This window comes from Prionailurus bengalensis, chromosome C1 (genome assembly GCF_016509475.1).
Source record: "Prionailurus bengalensis isolate Pbe53 chromosome C1, Fcat_Pben_1.1_paternal_pri, whole genome shotgun sequence".
Classification (NCBI taxonomy): domain Eukaryota; kingdom Metazoa; phylum Chordata; class Mammalia; order Carnivora; family Felidae; genus Prionailurus; species Prionailurus bengalensis.
Window position 1 is genome coordinate 81,068,712 of NC_057345.1, and position 22,347 is coordinate 81,091,058.

A 22,347-nucleotide genomic window follows, 5' to 3' on the forward strand; every position below is an offset into this window, starting at 1 on the left:
GCCTGCAGTCTAATTCAGGGGAGAAGATTAGTAAACCTAGGGTGGCTGCACATCAAAGCCACACCCTCCAATCTGGCTTTCATCACTCGATAAAGCTAATATTTTCCTCTCTAGGTCTTATTTCTCAATTGGTTATGAACATAAAAGGGGAAGACAGAGGGCTATTAACTGGCTCCCTAAAAACTAAACACGGTACATCATAGGTGCTCAATAAATATCTGTTAAATGAATGAATGAATTTGCCCAAGGCCACAAAGCTAATAAGCGAAAGAACAGAAACTTCAATCTATGTCTGACAGAAAAGCCCATGGTTTCTTAAAATTCCACTTTAGTGCTTCTCGTCGAATGTTCTATTTCCAGGTTCCAATTCATGCTTCTGCATGGCGGCCAGGAAACTGGAAGCCCTGGCATCCGCTGCCGTAAAAACACATGTATGCCTAACAATTTGGCGGGTAATCCATTCGTCTACAAGAGTGGTTACGGGTGGGTTCAGCATGTCTGCTTGTTCTCAGCTGTATCGTGGGCCACTACTGAGGGAGCCCTGTAGGTACATGAGATGGACCTAGAAGGCACGGAGAAGTAGAGAAGGTGGCACCAGCAGTGTGTGGAACAGACAGGGACGGGAGAGACAGGCAGCGGGGCAAGAAGCAGCAAATGCAAAAAAGGGGCAGGGCAAGGAACTGGGGACCAAGAGAGAACGAAGGCCCAACAGGGCTCTGGGGGTTTGCGGGAATGGGGAGGAGGCAGGCGAAGGAAGAAGGATCATGAAAATCCCAGCAGAACAAAAGGCCACAGACACAGGAGATAAAAATATGTCCAAACAAAGAACACGAAGGGAAGATGGATACAAGAACAGGAGTAAATCACAGGCTATGAAAATAGCCACAAACTGATTTTCCATTTCATGTCAAGATGATGAAAAGTGAGAGCTAATCTGTGTGCCAGCAGCCTTCAGGAACTAAGAAATAAAACACCCAGGTTGAAAATAGTTTGGGGAGCCAGAAGATGACAAGATTCCTCCTGCAAGCAAAAGTGAAATTAAAGTAATGACAGCATCCCCTACCCCTTTCCCCTACCTTCCCGTCTCCCTCCAGTCACAAAAGAGTGGGGAGCTGTCTGGCTGGCAACCATGTATGATCTCAGCGGGGACCCTGTTCAGGCTGAGCTAATATAGTTGCTTTTTAAGAGTATCTGGTAGAATTCAGGATTGTGTGTTCACAAACACCATATAAAAACAGGGTCGTCTTTGCCTTCCAAGCAGTTTTTTTCGCTCCGTTTAAAGGCCGGCTGAGTCTTTTTTTCCCCTGGCTGGAGTGGCACACAAAGAATTCTCTGACACGCTGCACCCACTGCAGATGAAAGCGCTTAAGTGTGAGTGAAAGCAACAATGTTTAGAGTGACATTTACTAGCTGCAAACAGTGAAATCAGAGAGCTTCAGTTCTCGGAGATTAAATGTCAGGCTTTAAACATTTAGCAGAGTATTAGCTATGGAAGTTTTTAAAATTTAGGATTTAGCTTTAGACTGCAAGCAGGACTTGAGACAGAGAAAAGAAAGTCTTCTTAAAGCAAGGAAACAATTGAGCCATAAGCTGAATGCGACTATGTATTTTTAACTGAAGGTGAGACAGCCGCAGGGCAGTTACTGAGTTCAGCTCACCAAACCAGTGGTGCTGGCTGTTCTTTACTGTTCCAGATTAGTATGAGGAAGTGGACGTTCCCTGCACTTCACATTTCGGAAGACATAAGCCAAAGGTCTAAAACATGGGAGTTTGTAGGCATATAGTTTTTCCACAGCAGATATGGACTTTACAAGCCCAGGAGTTTTCACATTACTGTTTCAGAATGAATGCTTTTTAATGCATCTAAAAAGGTTAGGAAAATAGATCACTTAAAAATATTTTTTTCCAAGGTTAACTTTATTGGTGACAAAATTGGCTATAACTGCCAAATAGAACATCCGCTTTTGTGACTAATAAAATCTCAAATTTGACAATAGTAGCAATTCTTTCTTTCCTTCATTCAAAATGGCTGATAAGCAATTTCTCTACAATGCTTATTTGGGGTGCTGGGCAGATACAAAGCCCATGATAATGGTTAACATTTCAAGCTTTATTTTAAACACTTTATACGCGTTACATTATCCCCATTTTACAGATAAGAAAACTGGGGCTTCAAGAGATTAACGACTTTGCCCAAGACCACAGGACTGCTAAATCAGGTGGCATTCAAACTCTAGCCACTGTCTCCCAAGCCTGAGCACTTAGCTTCCGCCCTAGGAACTCTCAGTCTGGCAGAGACCACAGGCATGTGGACAAATAAAGTTTAATGCAAGAAAGCCACAACAAGATATGAACAGAGACACAGATTCTGTCTCAGGTCTGAGAGCTGAGGAGACATTGAAGGCAGGTCTTGACACAGGACGTAGAGTTTTGCTAGGTGAAAAAGGTAACATTGTTTCAGGCATAGGAAGCTACGCTCCCAAAGCATGGAGGGCTTGGCATGTGTGTGGAGGTGCCAGAGTTCACCGTGTATTTGATGGGGCAAGTATGGGAATGGGAAACAAGGAGATTACAAGAGGCCGAGTGGAGATATAGAGGGAGGCTGGAGTGGGGGAAATAGAGGCCACCAAAGTTAGCAAGGGCAGAAGCAAAATGATCTGGCAACTGGCTGGATGTGCACAGGGAGGGAGAGGAATCTATAGTGGCTAGCATTTTAGACTGCTGTAAAGACTGACAACGATGGAGGTAAGACAGGTTGGGAGTGGGAGTAAAGAACAGGAAGAGGACACTTCAGTTCAGTTTTAGAAAAGCTGAGTTACAGACACTTGAGGGATACCTGGGTATCTGCTCTACCGCAAGTTTACAAACACTGAGCGCCTTTTGTACCAAGTACTAAGGAGGCCACAAGAGAACAAAACTGGGTCTTGCCTTCCCGGAGTTTACGTACCATGTGGTCTTATTCTTAATGGTGGCAATGTGTCGGGCAACTAATAGGATAATTTCTGGTTGTGATAGTGACCTGGGGGGGGCGGTGGTGGTGGTGGTGATACTATTTGTGCTTAGCAGACAAGTGCCACAGATACAGACATTCTGTGATATTTGGGACAAATATCTGGGATATTTGTTTAATAAAACAAAGCACTATCTTATATCCCACTGGATGTCCATATAGGTGATAAGTATTTGAGCTCACACCCTAATCGTCTTTCACATAGAAGGACAAAAAAAATTTTTTTTGCAAGTTTCATATACACATTGAATTTTCCCAACTAGAAGTACCATGAGAATTGAGCAAAGACTATACATTGCTTTGTTTCCCAAGAGCTAGCTGTTCACTATTTAAGAAAATTACATCAAGAATTGGAGGACTTGAAAAAGTTCTGGAGATGGAGAGCAGGGATAGTTGCACAATAACATGCATGTACTTAATTCCACAGAATTGTCTACTTGAAAATGGTTAAAATGGTCAATTTTATGTTATATATATTTTAAAAGAAAAAAGTTACAAGTTAAGAAAGAAAAAAGATAATTACACGGCAGGCAGCAAACCCACTGTTTTCGAGCTACCATATGATACATTGCATCAGTCTGCACTGCAGCTGCCCTAATCCTGCAGACTCCACATTCTCATCTACCTCCTTGACTGCATCTCCTGGTGTGGTCATGCCTGGAGATACTATAAAACATGTAATGTGATGACAAATCGCTTGCTTTTTATTTCTCCTTTTTATTACAGCTAGGGCATTACATTGCATTTTTGGAATTCTGTGATACAGGAGAGGGTTATATTAACTATGAATTTCAGTTCAGCATAGGAAGGGGCATGTTACAGAATATGTGTTAGGTAAAGGATACATTATGTCTAAAGGTTGAGAACCCTATTGAGAGACAGACATAGGTAAGTGCAACTAAAACACAAGGCAACCACGGAAATACCTCAGAGAGGAAAAAGTATAAAGGGAGAACAAGGGAAAGAGATGTTATTGGCCACGGGGGATCTGGAAAGATCCGTGGAGTAAGTAAAATGTGAGCAGGCACTGACTGATGTCCTCTGTTAGAAGAACTACACAGATGTGGGGCTTCGAACCTGATGCCTCCAATGATGACCATTCCTTTTGGCATGACTTTGATTTTTATCAAGTTCTTTTTGATGTTCTTCCTGTTTCTCCCCTGCAGTGGCCCTTGTTCTGGGAAGTTCTAGTAGGTAGAGAATGATAAATCTCTAGCCCATGTAGTATCTTTTCCAGAATCTAAAAACTGTGGTCTCTTTAATAGTCTCTGGTTAATCTCTTCTTCAAGCTAATCTCCTTACTTCCTCCAACTGTTTCTCTTATAACTTGGTTTCATATTCCCTCGCCATCTGGGTCATTTTCCTCTGAACATGTTCCCATTTCTCAGCGGCCCTTTAAAAAGTGTGGTACCTAGCATTAAATGTGATTTCCAGAGCTGAAATATGGAACTGTATTTCCTAATATCCCAAAAAGGGGGAAGTGTTATCGCTCCACACAGTGAGATCAGGATGGAGAAGGGAGCAGGGGAGGACCTATCTTAATCATCACTGTACTGCCAATATTGAAAACTTTTTCTTTTTTGTTTAAGCAAGTTAAATCTGAATTTTTTTAAAAAAATTTATTTAGTTTTGAGAGGCAGAGAGAGACAGAGCACAAGTGGGGAAGGGGCAGAAAGAGAGGGAGACAAGGAATCTGAAACAGGCTCCAGGCTCTGAGCTGTCAACACAGAGCCCAACGCGGGCTCGAACTCACAAACTGTGAGATCATGACCCGAGCTGAAGTTGGACGCTTAACCGACTGAGCCACCCAGGTGCCCCTAAACTTGCAACTACAGTTCTGATTTCCGAGTCTTTTATTCATAGTTTTTGTTTTGAGGATTAAATGAAAATGTGGGTCTTATTAAAAGACACTAACAATTATTTTTTTTTAATGCTTATTTATTTTGAGAGGGAAGGAGGGAGGGAGAGTCTGAGTGTGCATGTGCAGGGGAGGGGCAGAGAGAGAGAGAGAGAGAGAGAATCCCAAGCAGGCTCTGTGCTGTCAGTGCTGAGCGAACACAGGGCTCAATCCCACAAACCATGAGATCATGACTTGAGCCAACATCAAGTCACGTGCCTAACCAACTGAGCCACCCAGGTGCCCCAACACTAGCAATTATTTTTATTTGCTGATAGGATGTGCATACTGCCATTGTATAGTAATTTCTTATCTGAAGACTTAACAGATTGGGCCCTCCCCACGTCCCAAGTCAATCTAACCAAGACTGGCAGGTACACCACCTTTTCTAGGGGGTTGGTCCATAAAGTGGAGTTAGTATTTCGGCCTTAAGGATGGATCCGATGTGTGTGTGGAAAGCCCCTGAATTCCTGTGTGTCCAGTGAACACAGGAACACACTGCTTGAGCCCCACCATACGGATAATTTCACCTAGGCTCCTTATTTTTTCATCTCATTTTGGTCTGAGACTGAAACCCTGCAGTAACCTCACTGGCTCCTGACAACAGGCTGTCCCCTGGGGCTGAAACAGTCCCAGTTCATCTCCCTATTCTGATCCTACAGACACTTGAACCACAGTGACACCATCCATTGGTCTGAAACTTTGGAAGCCACAGAGAACCTCTACAAAGACATCACTGAAGCATAAATACTAGCTTGCTATCCACCATGAATTCAATGCCCTCGAATGACTGACCAAGGAATAGGGGACAGATTAGCCTCAGAAGTCTAAGCACTCTATGTCATTTCTACTGGCCACCCAAGTTCCAACATGCTTTTGCAGCTGAACAAGACGAGCTTGAAGGTAAACCAGGAGAGCAGGTCTGTTAGCTGATGTATCCCACCCCCTTAGAACAGTGCTTAGCACGTAACAGATGCTTAGATATGGTAGACATCTATCTTTGTTTTGCCCAGCATTCCTTTTTTTGAGAACTGCTTTTTCCCTACTCCACATTATTCTGATGGGGCTCCCAATCATGAGACTGAACAAGGTAGGAAATCATGTCATAAATCTGGAGCTCATTAATCTCCATGTCCCTAGTCCCTAGATTCCCTGCAGTTAAGCAGATATCTGCACTCCTTACTTCTGGAGAATCTGAGTCATGATGTCAAGAGGGCTGATGAATGTAGGTGGGTACATTCTGCAAGTACATCATTCAGAGACTAAACTTTATATGAATGTTCATCATGAAACCCAAGCCAACAAGGTAATACCAGTACCAGAATTTATCTTATTCACATTCAAATAAATTGGAGATAAAACTTTTTCAAAGTTATGATACATGGAATACAGTTTTTATAATGTCAGCTTTTCTGTTTCCTCAGAAAAAATTTTAATCTGTGAAATATGAAAAAAATACATATTGGATTAAAATAATCCAACAGATTGGGGGGGGACAGGAAAAGTTATGGTTTGCTTAAGGCTTTTTAAAAACTGTGGTAAAAATATATAACATAAAATTTACCCTCTTACCCATTTTTAAGTGCACAGTTCATTGGTGTTAAGTATATTTACAATGCTGTGCAACTATCACCACTACCTCCCTCCAGAACTTTTTTATCATACCAAACGAAAACTCTGTACTCAAAAATTCGCCTTTCCACCGCTCTTCCCAGCTCCAGGTAACTGCTATTCTTTCTGTCTCTATGAATTTGCCTATTCTAGGCAAATTAACTAGAATTATGACTGCATTACATTAGAATTATAAGTTATACAATATTTTCTCCTTTTGTCTGGCTTATGTCATTTAGCACACATTTTCAAGGTTTATCGATATTGTGGCATGTATTAGAATTTCATTCCTCTTTAGGGCTAAATAATACTCCATTATTTGTATGTACCACATTCTATTATCCACTTATCTGTTGACAGACACTTGGGTTGTTTTCATCTTTTGGCTATTGTGCTATGAACACTGGGGTACAAGTATCTGGTTGAGTCCCTGCTTTCAATTATCTTGGGTATACCTAGAAGTGAAATTGGGTGGATCATGCAGTAACTCTATGCTTAACATTTTGAGGAATCTGTATAAAGCTTTTCAAAATGACTTATGAAGTAAAAATTTATTAACTTAGGAACTATATAAGCAATAAGTTATTCTTCACCTAATAATTCATGTATCATTACTGGAGACAGAAAGAGTGCTGTATTAAATAGAACAGAAGATACATCATTTCCCTGTAGTAAAGGAGGGAACAGGAATTTCCAAGTAGATACAAGTCCCCACAAAAGTAAGAAGTCACAATAACTGCAACTTGCTAAAATGTAAACACCAGAATCTTTACACACATGAAATATAGTCTTAATAAAACTTAAAACTTTTATTCCTAAATTGTGTAAGAATAAATCCCAGGATGTGATCACACAACTGGTCTCTTTTGTATGCAAAATAATTGATCAGTACCTATCTAAAGTGCAAAGGTTATGAAAGATAATGGAAGACTGAAGAAAGTAGGGAACTAAGGAGCTCTGATATTGGATCTGGAACAGAAAAAGGACAATGGTGAAAAAACTAGTAAAATCCAAATAAAGACTGTTAGCTAACAGTACTGTATACCAGTGTTAATATCGTCATTGTGATAACTATACTATGGTTACATAAGGTGCCAACCCTAGTGGAAGCTGGATGAATGATATATAGGAATTCTCTACCATTTCTGCAATTTTTGTGTGAATTTTAAGTGATTCCAAAATAAACGCTAAAAAGAATTATAATCTCTGGACTTTAGTGGGCACCTGAAATTGTTAAGCCAAATAATCAGAAATAGCAATAATAAATTTGAAGTTATAAGTCTCTTCCTTGAAAAGAGGCTTCAACATTCACGAAGAGGAGAAAAGACAGTAATTTTATAGTTAGTGCCTCCAATAACCAATTTTCTCTTGCACCCTATTGCCATCTTGGCCTTACGTTTCTTCCTTCTAGATCCATCCTCCCAACACTTTTAACTCAGACTTTATTAAGAAGGCTCTCCCAACATTATATCTTCTTTAAAAAAAATTTTTTAAGGTTTATTTATTATTGAGAGACAGAGCATAAGCATGGGGGGCAGAGAGAGAGGGGGAGACACAGAATCCGAAACAGGCTCCAGGCTCTGAGCCGTCGGCACAGAGCCCGATGCGGGGCTCAAACCCACAAACCGCAAGATCATGACCTGAGCCAAAGTCAGATGCTTAACTGACTGAGCCACCCAGGCGCGCCGAACATTTATATCTTCTTAACCATCCTTTTCAACTGTTGCCAAATCAATGTTTACAGTCCAGATTGTTCTCTGAGCTTTGACAGTACACCCACTGGCCTACTGGACATCCCCACTTCCAAAGGCCACTGAAATTCAGCATGTATCTAAAGCTAATCCTTCATTTCACTCACTTACCCAAGTCAGAAATGTAGGACTCAGCTTAGACTTGTCCTCAATCATCCCCATCCCTACTCCTATGAGCAGACAGACCATCCTACCATGGTCTATACTGTAGTATAACATTCAATATCTTCCATTCACTAAAATATAAAGTTGAAATCCAGCCATCTTTATCAGTGATAGACACAGTGAATTTGTACCCAAAAAAGCCAAAAGAGATTGTAGAAAGCAGTACTTATAAACTCAGAACATTTTCAATGTTGAAAACACATTTTTTTTTTCTTGAAGGAGAAAGTACTTGCTTTGAAAGCACATATGCCAGAATTGGAATGATACAGAGATTAGCATGGCCCTTGTGTAAGGGTGACATGCAAATTTATGAAGTACACTTTTTTTTTTAATTTTTTTTTAATGTTTATTTATTTTTATTTTATTTTTGGGACAGAGAGAGACAGAGCATGAACGGGGGAGGGGCAAAGAGAGAGAGGGAGACACAGAATCGGAAACAGGCTCCAGGCTCCGAGCCATCAGCCCAGAGCCTGACGCGGGGCTCGAACTCCCGGACCGTGAGATCGTGACCTGGCTGAAGTCGGACGCTTAACCGACTGCGCCACCCAGGCGCCCCCACTTTTTTTTTTAATAAAAGAGAGAGTGAGTGCAAGTGATAAAGAGAGAAAGGGACTCTTAAGCAGGCGCCACGCTCAGAGCAGAGCCCAATGTGGGGCTCGATCCCATGACCCTGAGATCATGATCTGAGCCGAAATCAAGAGTTGGACACTTAACTGACTGAGACACCCAGATGTCCCTGAGGTATACCATATTTTTAAGAAATTATACCAATTTTCCACAATCTCTGTCAGAGGACAGAAATAGAAGGAATACTTCCTAACTTATTCTAGGACACCATAATTACCCTAATACTAAAACCAGACTATGACATTACAGGAAAAGAAAACTACAGACCAGTATCTCTCATGAAGATAGATGCAAAAATCCTCAATAAAAATATTAGCAAATCAAATCCAACAATGTTTAAAAATAATTATATACCATAATCGAGTGGGATTTATCCCATGTATGTAAGGTGGTTTCAACATTCAAAAATCAACTGATGTAATGTATCACATCAACGGGCTAAAGAAGAAATATCACATGATAATATCAATAGATGGAGAAAAAGCATTTGACAAAATCCAATACCCATTTGTGATAAAAGCTCTTAGTAAAGTAGGAAGAGATGAAAACTTCCTCAATTTGATAAAGAATATTTCTAGAAAACCTACAGCTAACATACTTAATGGTGAGAAGCTTTCCCACTCAGATTAGGAACAAAGCAGGGATGTCCCCTTTCATCACTCTATTTCAACATTGTACTAGAAGTCCTAGCCAACGTAATAAGATAAAGAAATAAAAGATGTACTGATTAAGAAGGAAGGAATAAAACTGTCTTTGTTTGTAGATGGCATGATCATCTATGTAGAATATCTGAAAGAACTGACCAAAAAATTCCCAGAATAAGTGATTATAGCAAGGTTATAGAATATAAGGTTAATACATAAAAAGTTAATCACTTTCCTACTAAACACTGACTTTAGAAGTTAAAAACATATTACCATTTACATTAGCACCCTAAACAATGAAATACTTAGGTAAAAATCTAACAAAATATGTTCAGATCTGTCTATATGAAGAAAACTATGAAACTCAGATGAAAAAAATCAAAGAACTAAATAAATAGAGAGATACTCTACGTTTGTGTATAGGAAAACTCAATATTGTCAAGATGTCAGTTCTTCTCAATTTGATCTACAGATTCAAAGTAATCCCACTCAAAATCTCAGCAAGTTATCTTATGGATTTCAACAAACTGATTTTAAAGTTTGAATAGAGAGGCAAAAGACAGAGACTAGCCAACACAACACTGAAGAAGAACAAAGTTGGAGGACTAACACTATTCAACTTCAAGACTAACTATAAAGCTACACAATCAAGACAGTGTGGTATTGGTGAAAGAAGAGATGCATAGATTAAAAGAATAGAACAGAGAGGGGTGCCTGGGTGGCTCAGTCAGTTGGGCAGCCAACTTTGGCTCAGGTCATGATCTCACGGTTCGTGGGTTCAAGCTCCACGTTGGGCTCTGTGCTGACAGCTCAGAGCCTGGAGCCTGCTTCGGATTCTGTGTCTCCCTCTCTCTCTGACCCTCCCCCGCTAACGCTCTGTGTGTGTGTGTGTGTCTCTCTCTCAAAAATAAATAAACATAAAAAAAAAATAGAACAGAGAGCCAGAATATGATTAATTGACATCTGACAAAAGAGCAAAGGCAACACAATGGAGCAAAGACAGCCTTTTCAACAACTGGATATCCACGTGCAAAAAAGAACTTCGACACAGACACTACACCTTTCACAAAAACTAACTCAAAATGTATTACAGACCTAAATGTAAAATGCAAAACTATGAAATTCCTAGAAGATAACATAGGAGAAAATCTAGATGACCTTGTTTTCAGAGATAACACCAAAGGCATGATCCATGAGAAAAATAATTGATATGCTGGCCTTCGATAAAATAAAAAATTTCTCTCCTTCAAAAGACATTGTCAAGAGAATGAAAGAACAAGCCACAGACTGGGAGAAAATATTTATAAAAGATGTGCCTAGTAAAGGACTGGTACCCAAAATATACCAAAAAAAAAAAGTTTTAAAACTTAACAGTAAGAAAATGAGCAACCCAATTAAGAAATGGACCAAAGATCTTAACAGGTACTTCATCAAAGAAGATAGACAGATGGCAAACCAGCATATGACAAGATGCTCCACATCATATGTCATTATGGAAATGCAAACTAAAACAACAAAATACCCATAAGAATGGGTACACACCCATAAGAAGTATAAGTAAGCATAGCACAAAAGATGTTTAAGGCAGTAAAACTATCTTGTATGAAATTGCAATGCTAAATACATGTCATTATACATTTGTCAACACCTACAGAATATACAACACCAAGAGTGAAAGATAGTGTTAACTATGGACTGTGGGTGATAATGATGTGCCAGTGTAGGTTCATCGGTTGTAATAAATGTACCACTCTGGTGCGGGATGCTGACAATGGAAGAGGCTATGCGTATACAGTGGCAGAGGGCATATGGGAAATTTCTGTGCCTCCTGCTGAATTCTGCTGTAAACGTAAAATTGCTCTAAAAAAAAATTTAAAAAGTGAGAGAAAGAAACAAACGAGTATACTAACATTTCTATTAGCCATGTGATCATCTATTTGTGTATTATGGATTAGAAAATACCACAAGGATGAGTTAGTTCTTTTTGCTATTCCTAAGTTCTACAAACAAAAGAAATTTATTGTTGACTGGAAGGCAAAAAAAAATATCAGAATATCATTCCACATTTAGTGAAAGGTTGTACAAATTTGGAAGATAGAATTCCAATTCCAACCAGGCCTAGCAGAAATAAAAACAAGAAAAGTTCTTCATTGTATAAACAATGAAATTGAATAAAGTCAGAGGAATTGTTCTGACCATATATTTAGAATACTTTGTGCTGATCTGGCCACACTATGATCAGAAAGCCAACTCAGAAAAGAATGAGGGATGGTGGGGGCATCTGAATTAGCCTAGAAACCTAAATACCCTAATTACTTCCATATAAAACAGGATTAAGATTCTTTACCATTCCTTATTATTGAAATTCACAAACTAAATTTGACTATTGCTTCAGTCGTCACTTTTAATGAATCAAAGTGATAGAAAGTAAAAATCATGAAAACATTTAACCAAACCTCATTTAATTATTGTTTTATCATATGAACTTTCATGTAAACATGATTTAGATCTTTTGGTGAATGTCACTGTAATCCCAAATCTCTAGTTTAGGGAAATAATAACATCCAACTCAATCAGAAGTGGAGTTGGAACTAAACTTTTATGAACTATCTTATAGTCATTTTCTCTTATTAGAGTAAGCTACCATGTTGTTGTAGTAGAGCTCAGTAAGGTTTTGCTGCTCATTAAGTTAATAATTAGTTCTCCATATTGGTTACTAAGACATACAAATGCCAGATATGGTGGTCCCCAAGGGTGTGTTAGCAGAGTTAGGAAAAGTTCTGGGGTACCTCTAATCAGACAATATTCTACAAGTTAGTCACATACCACATCTTCATATACTGGCTTCCCCTCTTGAGAACATCTATGCTTCAGAGCCAACTGGGCCTGTTCCAAATAGCCCTGCTTTGGTGGACTTTCCTAGTACATCATTTTAGAATCAAGAATCAAAGACTCTTAAAGCTGGGAGGAAACTTAAAGATCAAAAATGATATCACAGGAAAAAGTATAATCTGGTAAGATGCTGTTCAACCCTTTCTTGTGTCTACCCTGTTGATTAAACAACAAAACAAAACAAAACAAATAATCCAGAAGAATCTTCCCCTTTTATTACAGATATCAGGGTTGCTTTATGTGTAAATATAGAATTGTCTCATTTTTCCAGTACAGGATCAAAAGCAGCCTGTATCGGAACTTGACCAAAACCTATTGTTTATTCACAATTTATCCTAACCCTTCATTTCTTCTGATGGAAGTAATTTTCCCGTGCTTTATAATAAAAACACAGCAACCAGAACCTGGATGTTTACAGAGTTTTTCCAACAACTAAAGCAAACAATACCCCAAATCTGAACTGGCTATGTAGACAAAAGAAATCAAATAATTATTTCAGAGTTCCAAAACCAATTTATTGGTCTAATGAGGGCTAGACTCCAACTTGGACACTCAACTGTTTTCAGGTCCCTAGTGAGATAAATGTTTTAGCATGTATTTTTAGCCAGGAGTTATTTTTATTTTAATAGCACTGCTTTTAAATAACTTTTCCTTAAAAAAAAAACCCAAAACCCAAAAACCAAATAAAAGACCCTCCAGCATTTCTAACTTTATGATTCTCTAAATGAATTATGCGATTCAACTATGAAGCAATGGTTAGTTTACTTTACCCAACTTTTATATTTTTGCGTTTAGAATCATTCTCAGAAATCCAAATTGGCTGATTACTGAACAAGTTCTAATTACTCCCCAAAGTCCAGGGAGCCTGGACTTTTAGGATTGTTCACTGTTTGGCTGGGAAACAGGCTTCTTCTTGTAGTGCCTGATCTGCTATGGATTTAAAAACTGTCTTAAATGGCTATTTGTTCTAGGTTCTTTGAAGTACATTTGCTGCTCCTGCTTTCTGGAACTATTCTGACAGACATGCTGAAGCCTCATGCCATATTCTTCACTATGTAGTTTGTGCAGCCGGGAAAAATGGGATAATGGCTCATAAACCTGCTCTCACCTCCAAAAGAGGGCTTGGGATTTAAAACACCTCCGAATAATCGCAATGATGTTTCTGTCTAGAACCCTGACGGAAGTCAGCCAGTTGAGTCCCTAGTCCGCATGATCCCTCCTTCCTAGCCTTGCTCTTGGGGCCATGCCTGCTTCCTACATTCTATACCCCTCTGAGCATAAATGCCCTCCATGTCTCGTTGTCATCTCGGTCATCCACGGTGCCCAGCTCACAGCAGTTATTTGATGAAAAATAGTAACACATTTGTGAATAATTTATTTGCAAATAATTATAACCAGCTGTAAATAATAGTAAGCTTGTAAAATAGTAATTCAGAAATAAAGAACTTCAAAGGATAGACGTTCAGATTATAATCAGTAAAATCTTGCTCTGATACCTAGGTCTTAACATCCAAGGAGATGGCATCAGAAAGCAATTCTACATCAGGGTGCCTGGGTAGCTCAGTCGTTAAGTGTCCAAGCCTTTTTTTTTTTTTTAATTTTTTTTTTCAACGTTTATTTATTTTTGGGACAGAGAGAGACAGAGCATGAACGGGGGAGGGGCAGAGAGAGAGGGAGACACAGAATCCGAAACAGGCTCCAGGCTCTGAGCCATCAGCCCAGAGCCCGACGCGGGGCTCGAACTCACAGACCGCGAGATTGTGACCTGGCTGAAGTCGGACGCTTAACCGACTGCGCCACCCAGGCGCCCCAGTTAAGTGTCCAAGTCTTAATGTCAGCTCAGGTCACGATCTCATAGTTTGTGAGATTGAGTCCTCACAGAGCAGAACCTGCTTGGAATTCTCTCTCTCACACTCTCTCAAAATAAATAAATAAGCATTAAAAAAAGAAAAAGAAAAAGAAAAAGAAAAGTCTACATTGATAGTTGCAGGTCCTTTTCAAAAATAAAAAATAATTCAATGAATAACATTTTCCTTAAGAATGAAGCAGCATTTTGGCTGGGTAGCTCAGTCGTTAAGTGTCCAAGCCTTCCTTTGGAAGACCTGAGTTCCTAAGGCTTGGTTATGTTTCCTAACCCTTTTCAATATGAAGAGAGCTCAGCCATTTTAAACTTGCCGTGGCACTCTGAGGAGAGTCCAAGATCCCATGCTTTTTGGTAAGTAGGAGGACACGGCACACCTGGCTAGTGGGGATGGAGAGAGTCCCAGTAATAAAGATGTCCCAGGAAGCAGTGGATCACAATTCACTTCTCAGTGGAATCAAGAGGGACAAAAGGGGGGTAGTAGAAGCGGAGATATTTAGCTGACCGACCAAGAAGGAAGACACTGCTTTGGTGGGAGCTGAGATCAGGAGTGGCTAATTTCTATCACAGTGTGTTCCAGTTCCCTCCGTGTGAGTTATTAATGAAAGACCTCTCTAAGCACCTGACACATCACTAAACTCTGTAGGGGATAACGACAAAACCAGAAGACTTAGTTTTTGAACCTTAAAGTGTTCACAATCTAATCTGGGGAAGGAGAAAATTAACAGAGGTTAAGATGACTAGAAAACAATTACATGCTAACTTATAAGTTCAAGAGGAGTTCACAGAAGGGACAGATCTGGATAGAATGACAGTATAAGGCAAAGCTCAGAAGAAGCTTCCAGAAATGAGGGAATGAATTATGTAACTGAGAATCGGTCCCATGTTGATGAGCTCCTCCTTGATTCAGAAAGATGTCCTTGAATGGTGGCCCAGCAGAAGAAAGCTGAGATTCACTGGTAAATCCTGACAGACTGCTTTTGGAAGGGCTGGAGACTGTGATGAAAATACAACAAGAGAGCCAAAAAAGAAAGAACAGAGAAGCAAATAATCCTTGGTTGTTTTCATGCCTGAAGGGGCTCACTGTGGCATGAAAATCAACATGAAAACAGTTAGGCATACCACATCATCCAAGCTGGGCACTGTGCAGACATTCCTTGGCTTAAGTTAAAGAAAAAAAAAAATTAACTCCTTGTTAGCCTCTCGGTTTTTGGAAGAGAACATTTAACCTAGTGACCAAGGGGGCGGAGGAGGACCTAGGAATTATCACGAAGGACCCTTATGTACATACTAGTTTTGTTCACATAAGACTGTGAAGTAGTTGTTATGGTTCCTGTTGTAAAGATGAAGAAAAGGAAGTTTATGGACATTAAACAGGTCACTTAAGCTTGCCTAAATATCAGAATGGCAGACCTAGATTCTGAACCCCAGTATGTGTGTTGCCCAAGCCCATTTCCTCTTTTCCATGTAAAGAATATATACTTGGTTACCCTTAGAGAGGAGAGAAATCTATGTTTCATTTGTAGTGTAGCCTAGAGCTGAGCCTGGAGCTGGGAGTGAGAAGAACTGGTTTTTCTTGTTCATGCTTTGCTATTAGTCCTAAGACTCTGGACAAGGCATCCCCCCCTCTTAACTCTATTATCTATGCTTTAAAAAGAGAGTATGAGATTAAATCATTGCTAAGGTATTATCTGTACAAGTTTATGATTCTATGTGTACAAGTATCCCCACCAGGGAATAACTTACTGTGACTATTCTAACAAAAAGAAGAAGGGAAATATGAAGAAACACATTGATCTTTGTATATAGAAATCCACCAAGATAATAATAATGAGCCATTTTACAAGTATTAACTCTTCTGTCACAGGCTCTAGGACTCTAAAGAGGAAGGGTTCAGGGACAGCAGATTTGTCTTGATACTGTGCATAATAAGCCTACTGCCCTCACTAACATGACCTGCGTCTAGTCCTTCATGATGTGTATGAGACCTACCAGTCACCCCTTTATACTGCTACCACCCTTTATGGTCCTCAAGACAGAGTGTGAAGGCTAGAAAGCAACACGGTCCACTCAGGGAGCCCACACATAAGTGAAACAGAGGTAAGAGACCACACAGACCACATATCCTGCATGGGGAAGTCACTAGTGAGCTCTGGCTAATTTTTGCACTGTGGTCACGTGCCCTTCCAATTTTTCAAAAAGAGCCAGAAATGTGGGTTTTGTGCAATGTGAAATATGCTGATCAACTACATGGTCCAACTACTGACCAACTATATGAATAAGACAAAACATGTCTGTATCTGTATGTGGCCCAAAGAGCATCAGTCTGCTTCAGAATTAGCTGATAAAAAAGAAGAGTCAGGAGGCCTGAGGAGTGCTTGTCTTAGAAATGAAAAAAAGAGCTTACTGAAGTAGACGAAGAATAGGCACTGGGAAAAACCTCATCCAATTCACATCTGGATGAAGTCCATCAGTGACCCATAAGCTCTTACACATCTATCTCATAATGCTTCGAGTTTTTGTCAACACCTATCTGCTTCCTACAGCCAACAGCAACAAAACCCTTCAAACAAAGGTGAGTGCGCTGGGTTCAGGGACAGAAAAAAGGGACAGAACTGTTAAAAATTAAAACTAAGTTCTATTTCTCAATAGACCTGAGGTAACAGTATAGTTTCTGTAGCAGAAACTGATCAAGGCAGCTGCCCAAGATTGGAGGTTAACAGGCTAAACCCCAGGGTCTTTGTAAAGAAAGTAAGGTAGGAGAGGATGTCAAGGGGAAGATGAAAACTGGGGCTTCAACGTGGATCCCTCTGGGAGGTCAGAGGTGTGAATGAGAGAGAGGCAGAAAGAAAGAATGGTCAAAGCATGAAAAGAGACACAAGAGAGAAGGCTATTGGATAGGCAAGACGGCAGGCGCATAACCAAGCTTTTGAATGCATGTATGTGAGTGATAGGTGTTCCTTGAATAAACTGTGAGGAACCCCAGAAAGAATCTAAGAGCTAAGTCACCATCACAATTTCAAGAACACATTTTGGGCTTCCACTCTATCTATGACACTATGAGGTCCAGTACGTTCAAGGAGCATGAAGTCATTCCAGCAGGAGGTGAGGAGTTAGCAGTTTTGAGTGGTAGGCAATCACCTTCTCAGCAGAGAGAGTGGCCTGTTTAAAAGCAAGTGGATCTGACATTTGTGCTTCTTAGACTGTGGCCTTTTATCATTCCCATTTGATAGGGAGGAGAAACTAAGCTCAGAGACGCCAGATGATTAGTTTCAAGTCACACACCTAATTATCGACAAAGCTGATAGTAAAACCCAAACCTCCTGATTCCCAGTATGGCACTTTTTCTCCCGTACCACAACTAAGATATAGCACATGGATGCAAACCAGAGAAAACAATACTATGGAATTTTAAAGAAAAAATGTGAAGCAAATACTCAGGGGAAATTCTTCATGAAGCCTGTAAAATAAAAAGGGGGAATTCTCCTATGACCCGAAGATTGGAAGTGTGCCACATAGAAGCCTCACCCAGTTCCCAGAGAGAGAAGGGAAATCCACACCTCCACGGACTCCCAGCCCCCACCCTGCCCCACTTCTGGCCTCCTTTGGCAGTGAACAGTGAGGAACTTTTTTCTCCCCATGTGACTGCACACAGGTGAATCACAGCTCCTTGAAAAGCTAAAACAGGACAGTTGGCTTAGGAATAATAAAAACAGCAACAGATCAGGTCCCTTGAGCTTCGGGTGCTGCCTCCACTAACAAGACTTATCTACAAAATCCGGTATCGTGTAAGCAAATCTTTAGAAAAACAGCATCTGGAGCTTTGAAGATGTGGACACAATTGATCTGAGCATGTGACACCTGTCTTTAGAGAAAAGCAATTATTTAGCCCATAAGAGCAAATGTGTTTTCACAAACTGTCAGCTATAAACACTTGCAAAAAATTGCTTTGTGAAACATCTGTATAAATGGCTTAAAGGTGAAATCAGGAAGACCAAGAATGCAAAATGGTATTCTGGTAACAAATGGAATTTGCTGCCCTTTGCAACTCTATAGCTGATCCTGCCACAGATTTCATTCTTTATGATAGAATACGGAATTTGTGACATCATGACATATGAAACTTATAAACGTAGTATTCACACTTCTCAAAAGGAATGATCCACATGTTCTTCCTATAATTCAAAGGTCTTATCAGCAGGGAACTTCTTGCTATTTGTTAAGTTTATTAATTTGTTTTGAGAGAGAGAGAAAGAAAGTGAAAGCAGGGAAGGGACAGAGAGAAGGAGAGACAGAATCCCAAGTAGGCCCTGCCCTGACAGTGCCCAATGCGGGGCTCAAACTCACGAACTGTGAGATCACGACCTGATCAAGGTCGGATGCTTAACCAATTGAGCCACCCAGGCACCCGACTTCCTACTGTTTTTAAGAGTGTGCAATACCAGTTCAAGTTCTCTGGCCTATTTCTAATCCAACCCTTCCACTCCTTTAAACAAGAATGCTAAAGTATCTTTTTGTGTAAGCCACAACAGTGTTTGAAATTTGCAAGGTGTTTACTCGTTCCCCTTAGTAAACCAAGGATAATCATAGTTATCAACGCTGACTGGAAAGTCTTTTTGAAGAATATTTTTATAATTATTTGCCAATGTGTCTTAGAGAAAATCAGAGTTTGTCCTTTTGACCCTGTGGAAAAGGTTCCATGGAAGGCGAGAAGCATGTGGCTGACATCTAATAAAATGCTGTCCTGGTGTAAGGAGAATCTTAACACCCATACTCCACGTAGTGAAGTAGTAACTTTTCCACAGCTGATTTAACTTCATACATGTCTAACACTAGAAAAAGAAATTCATGACCAGGAAGCTTCACTGTATTCATGCTACAAAAAATAAGGATTATACCAGGAGGCCAGGAGAAAGATCACCAAAAAGCAGCTACCAAAGAGGAAATGCTAGCCTAAAAAGGTATGGTTTCACCAATGACTTGTGGGGAGGGCAATAAGAAATCCAAAAGACAGACTATGAAGAAGATGGCATTTAGTCCCCAGAGACTTACAAAACACTGACTAGTGTTTGCATGTATACACTGTATGCATGTATACTTAGGGTGTGTGTGTGTGTGTGTGTGTGTGTGTGTGTGTATCTCTATCTCTATAGATATATATCTAGATAAATCTCTATCGATATACACACATATCTATACATGGATATCTATATATTTATATCTATATCTATGTATTTTTTAAAATAAGGTAAAGCCCTAAGTTGTTCCAGGACACTCAGGCATTAAAGTAAAGCAACTGTTCATGAAAATGTTTTGGAGCCTAATACAGGTGGTGGCTGTACAACACTGTGCATGTACTCACTGCCACTGAATCGTACACTTTAAAATGGTTAATTTTATGCTGTGTGAATTTCACCTCAATGAAGAAAATAAAGCAACAGTATTCTGCTTAAGATGAATGTGAAACTTGCCACTTCCTTTTGCTTTCTTTGACAAAGGCAATATTTAAATGTTATCAAAAAATCCTTAGATGAATTCCAGGGATTAATTTAGTGGGGGCAAAAGTTAACCAAGGAGCAGTTATGCAGTGCTTTGACTCTTTCCTTCCTATATCCTTTCCTCGCCAACTTCTTTTTAACAGGTGCTGGGATTGCCAAGATGAGTAACACATCCCACCTTTCCTCAAGTTCAGAGACTGCATTTAATTTCTCCAGGCTGCTTCCATAGGAGCTCTGGTTCTAGACATCTCCAAATCTTTAATGAGGGCACTTGACTAGGACCACTCCCATCCCATACTCAATTATTTGTGTTTTCTGCGTTCCCTTCTTAATCCTTTTTCCCTCACACCAGATGGAGGTTTTTAAAATGCTAAGCTAAAACGGGCGTTTATTGATTTTCAGATGCTATAGAAATAGAGCTATCCCCATTCATTTGAAACTTTAAAGAAGGCCCTTCAGAGGCTGTGAAACTGATTCTAGGAACCACATATTTAACTGAAGATTGTTTCAAAGATTTTCTTTCTCTTCATCCCACCCTCTGTTCTCACTTAGCCAACCAGTGCCTCCCACCATTCTCTCCCGCAAGGCCAGAGCTCTCCCAGTTCCCTGCCTCTGACCACACGTGAGCCCTTTCTTTGGAAACAGCTTTGTTTTCATCGCGCTTCCCTTTCTCATCCTCTCGCCAATGAATTCCTTTTCCTTCGGCGTTCATTTTTGTTTTCACTGTAGCCACATTGTTATCCTTAGGAAAACATGCTAGCTTTCACCCTGAAAGGAAAAGGCCCCACCAGGCCCTGGAGCTCACAAGTGCCTGTGATGGACTGGCCCAGTGACAAGTCAGAGAGTGACGCAGGCAGAGTGAAACGGGAGAGAAAACCAGTAGGCAAAGCCACGCTGGCTTCTGCAGAGAGGAAAAACGTCACGTTTGCCAAGTGGAAAAAGGATCAATTTAGAAAGGAAAGAAAAATCATTTTCAAGCTTTGGAGAGTCCCCCAAAATGAAGAAAAAGAAAAACAACTCAAAGCAATCTCTGATGATATACAGCCTAATTTTGACCCAGATTTTGTTCTGAGGTCACTCAAAATGTGAAACAGAAGTCATAACGTTTAAATTAAATACCTCATTTGTGGATGGAAGCAGCTACGGGTTGTCACCCAGCCAATGTGTCAGTGGCACAGCTGGTAATTTCACCATGCAGCTGGGAAAGGCAGTCTGTCAGTCATAAGAAACCAGATACGTGGGAGGATTTTCACATAAAATCACTTCTCACAGTGGACTCTGACCATCGTCAGACTTGCTAAATGCACGTATCACGATACTCAGTTTGTTCTTCCATACCTTTATGAAAGTTGTGAAGTTTACAATGCGTGTACTGAGGAGAAATACAAGCTGGGAAAAAGGAACACTGGCATCACTTTAAGGTGGTACAGAGGACTGGTTAACAGAGGTACAGGAACCGAATGAATTTAAACAAATGTCTCCCAAGTATGATTTCATTAATCGTAGACAACTGTGGTCTAATCGTTTCTTATTTGACTTGGCTGGAAAAGTCTTATTCTCACTTTACTCCATTTATAGATAGGCATCTTGGGTCAGCTGACCCTTTCTTTGTCTAGCTAAGTTTCCTTTGAACACATTATAAAGGTTTTTGATCACCCAAAAATATAATACCAGATGAAGGTCATTATACAAAGAGAATGAAACTAACAGCAATCCAGCGGGAAAAGAAATTTACTGTAAGGATTCTGGCTTATCAACAAGAAGTTAATTGACTTCTTAATGTTTCAAACACATGTCAATCAACAGGCCAATAAAATTTTTATATACTATGCAAACAGTGGTAATTACAGTTTGTGGCTCACCACAGAAACTATCTAATGAAAAAAAAAATCATGGTATGGACAATAACCCACTCTCCATGTCATCAACTTGCTACTGAACTTAGAAATTTCACTCCTCCAACTGGGTATGGAACATGGGAAAAACTAACTAAGTAAAATAATGGCCTTCTTTCATACAAAGCATGATCGTACATGTAATAAATACATCTAAATTTGTCATGGTGAATTAAACCAGCTTCAGCTTCAGGCAAAGAGGCAGAGTATTAGGCTGAAATGGACCAATTCTTTCCAATTTGTTATACATGTAGAATCTGAAATTTATTGTTTACTGGATTTAAAAATTAAATCAGGTTTCATTTTTGTATGCAGAATGCTTTCTTTGCATATTTCATTTAACAATAGCCAGGCTGGAATGAAGCCAGTAATCAAACACCGCAGACTTGGGAAACCCTTCTGGTTTTCCAAACTCTCAATAAAGCCTGAGAAGAGTACCAGTTTAGGGAGTGGGCGGCTTTGTTTTTGTGATGACTCACATCATCCAGTATTCATT

General features: G+C 39.9%; 1 protein-coding gene and 1 non-coding gene across 3 annotated transcripts in view; one reads left to right on the top strand and one right to left on the bottom strand.

Moving 5' to 3' along the window:
• Positions 1–22,347, bottom strand: part of ALG14 (ALG14 UDP-N-acetylglucosaminyltransferase subunit) — a 102,131-nt gene that overhangs the window by 23,749 nt on the left and 56,035 nt on the right. The gene's annotated exons all lie outside the window — the stretch shown is intronic.
• On the top strand, positions 8,660–8,763 carry LOC122482261. The gene has a single exon (XR_006297064.1). It is a non-coding gene; the product is annotated as a U6 spliceosomal RNA (small nuclear RNA).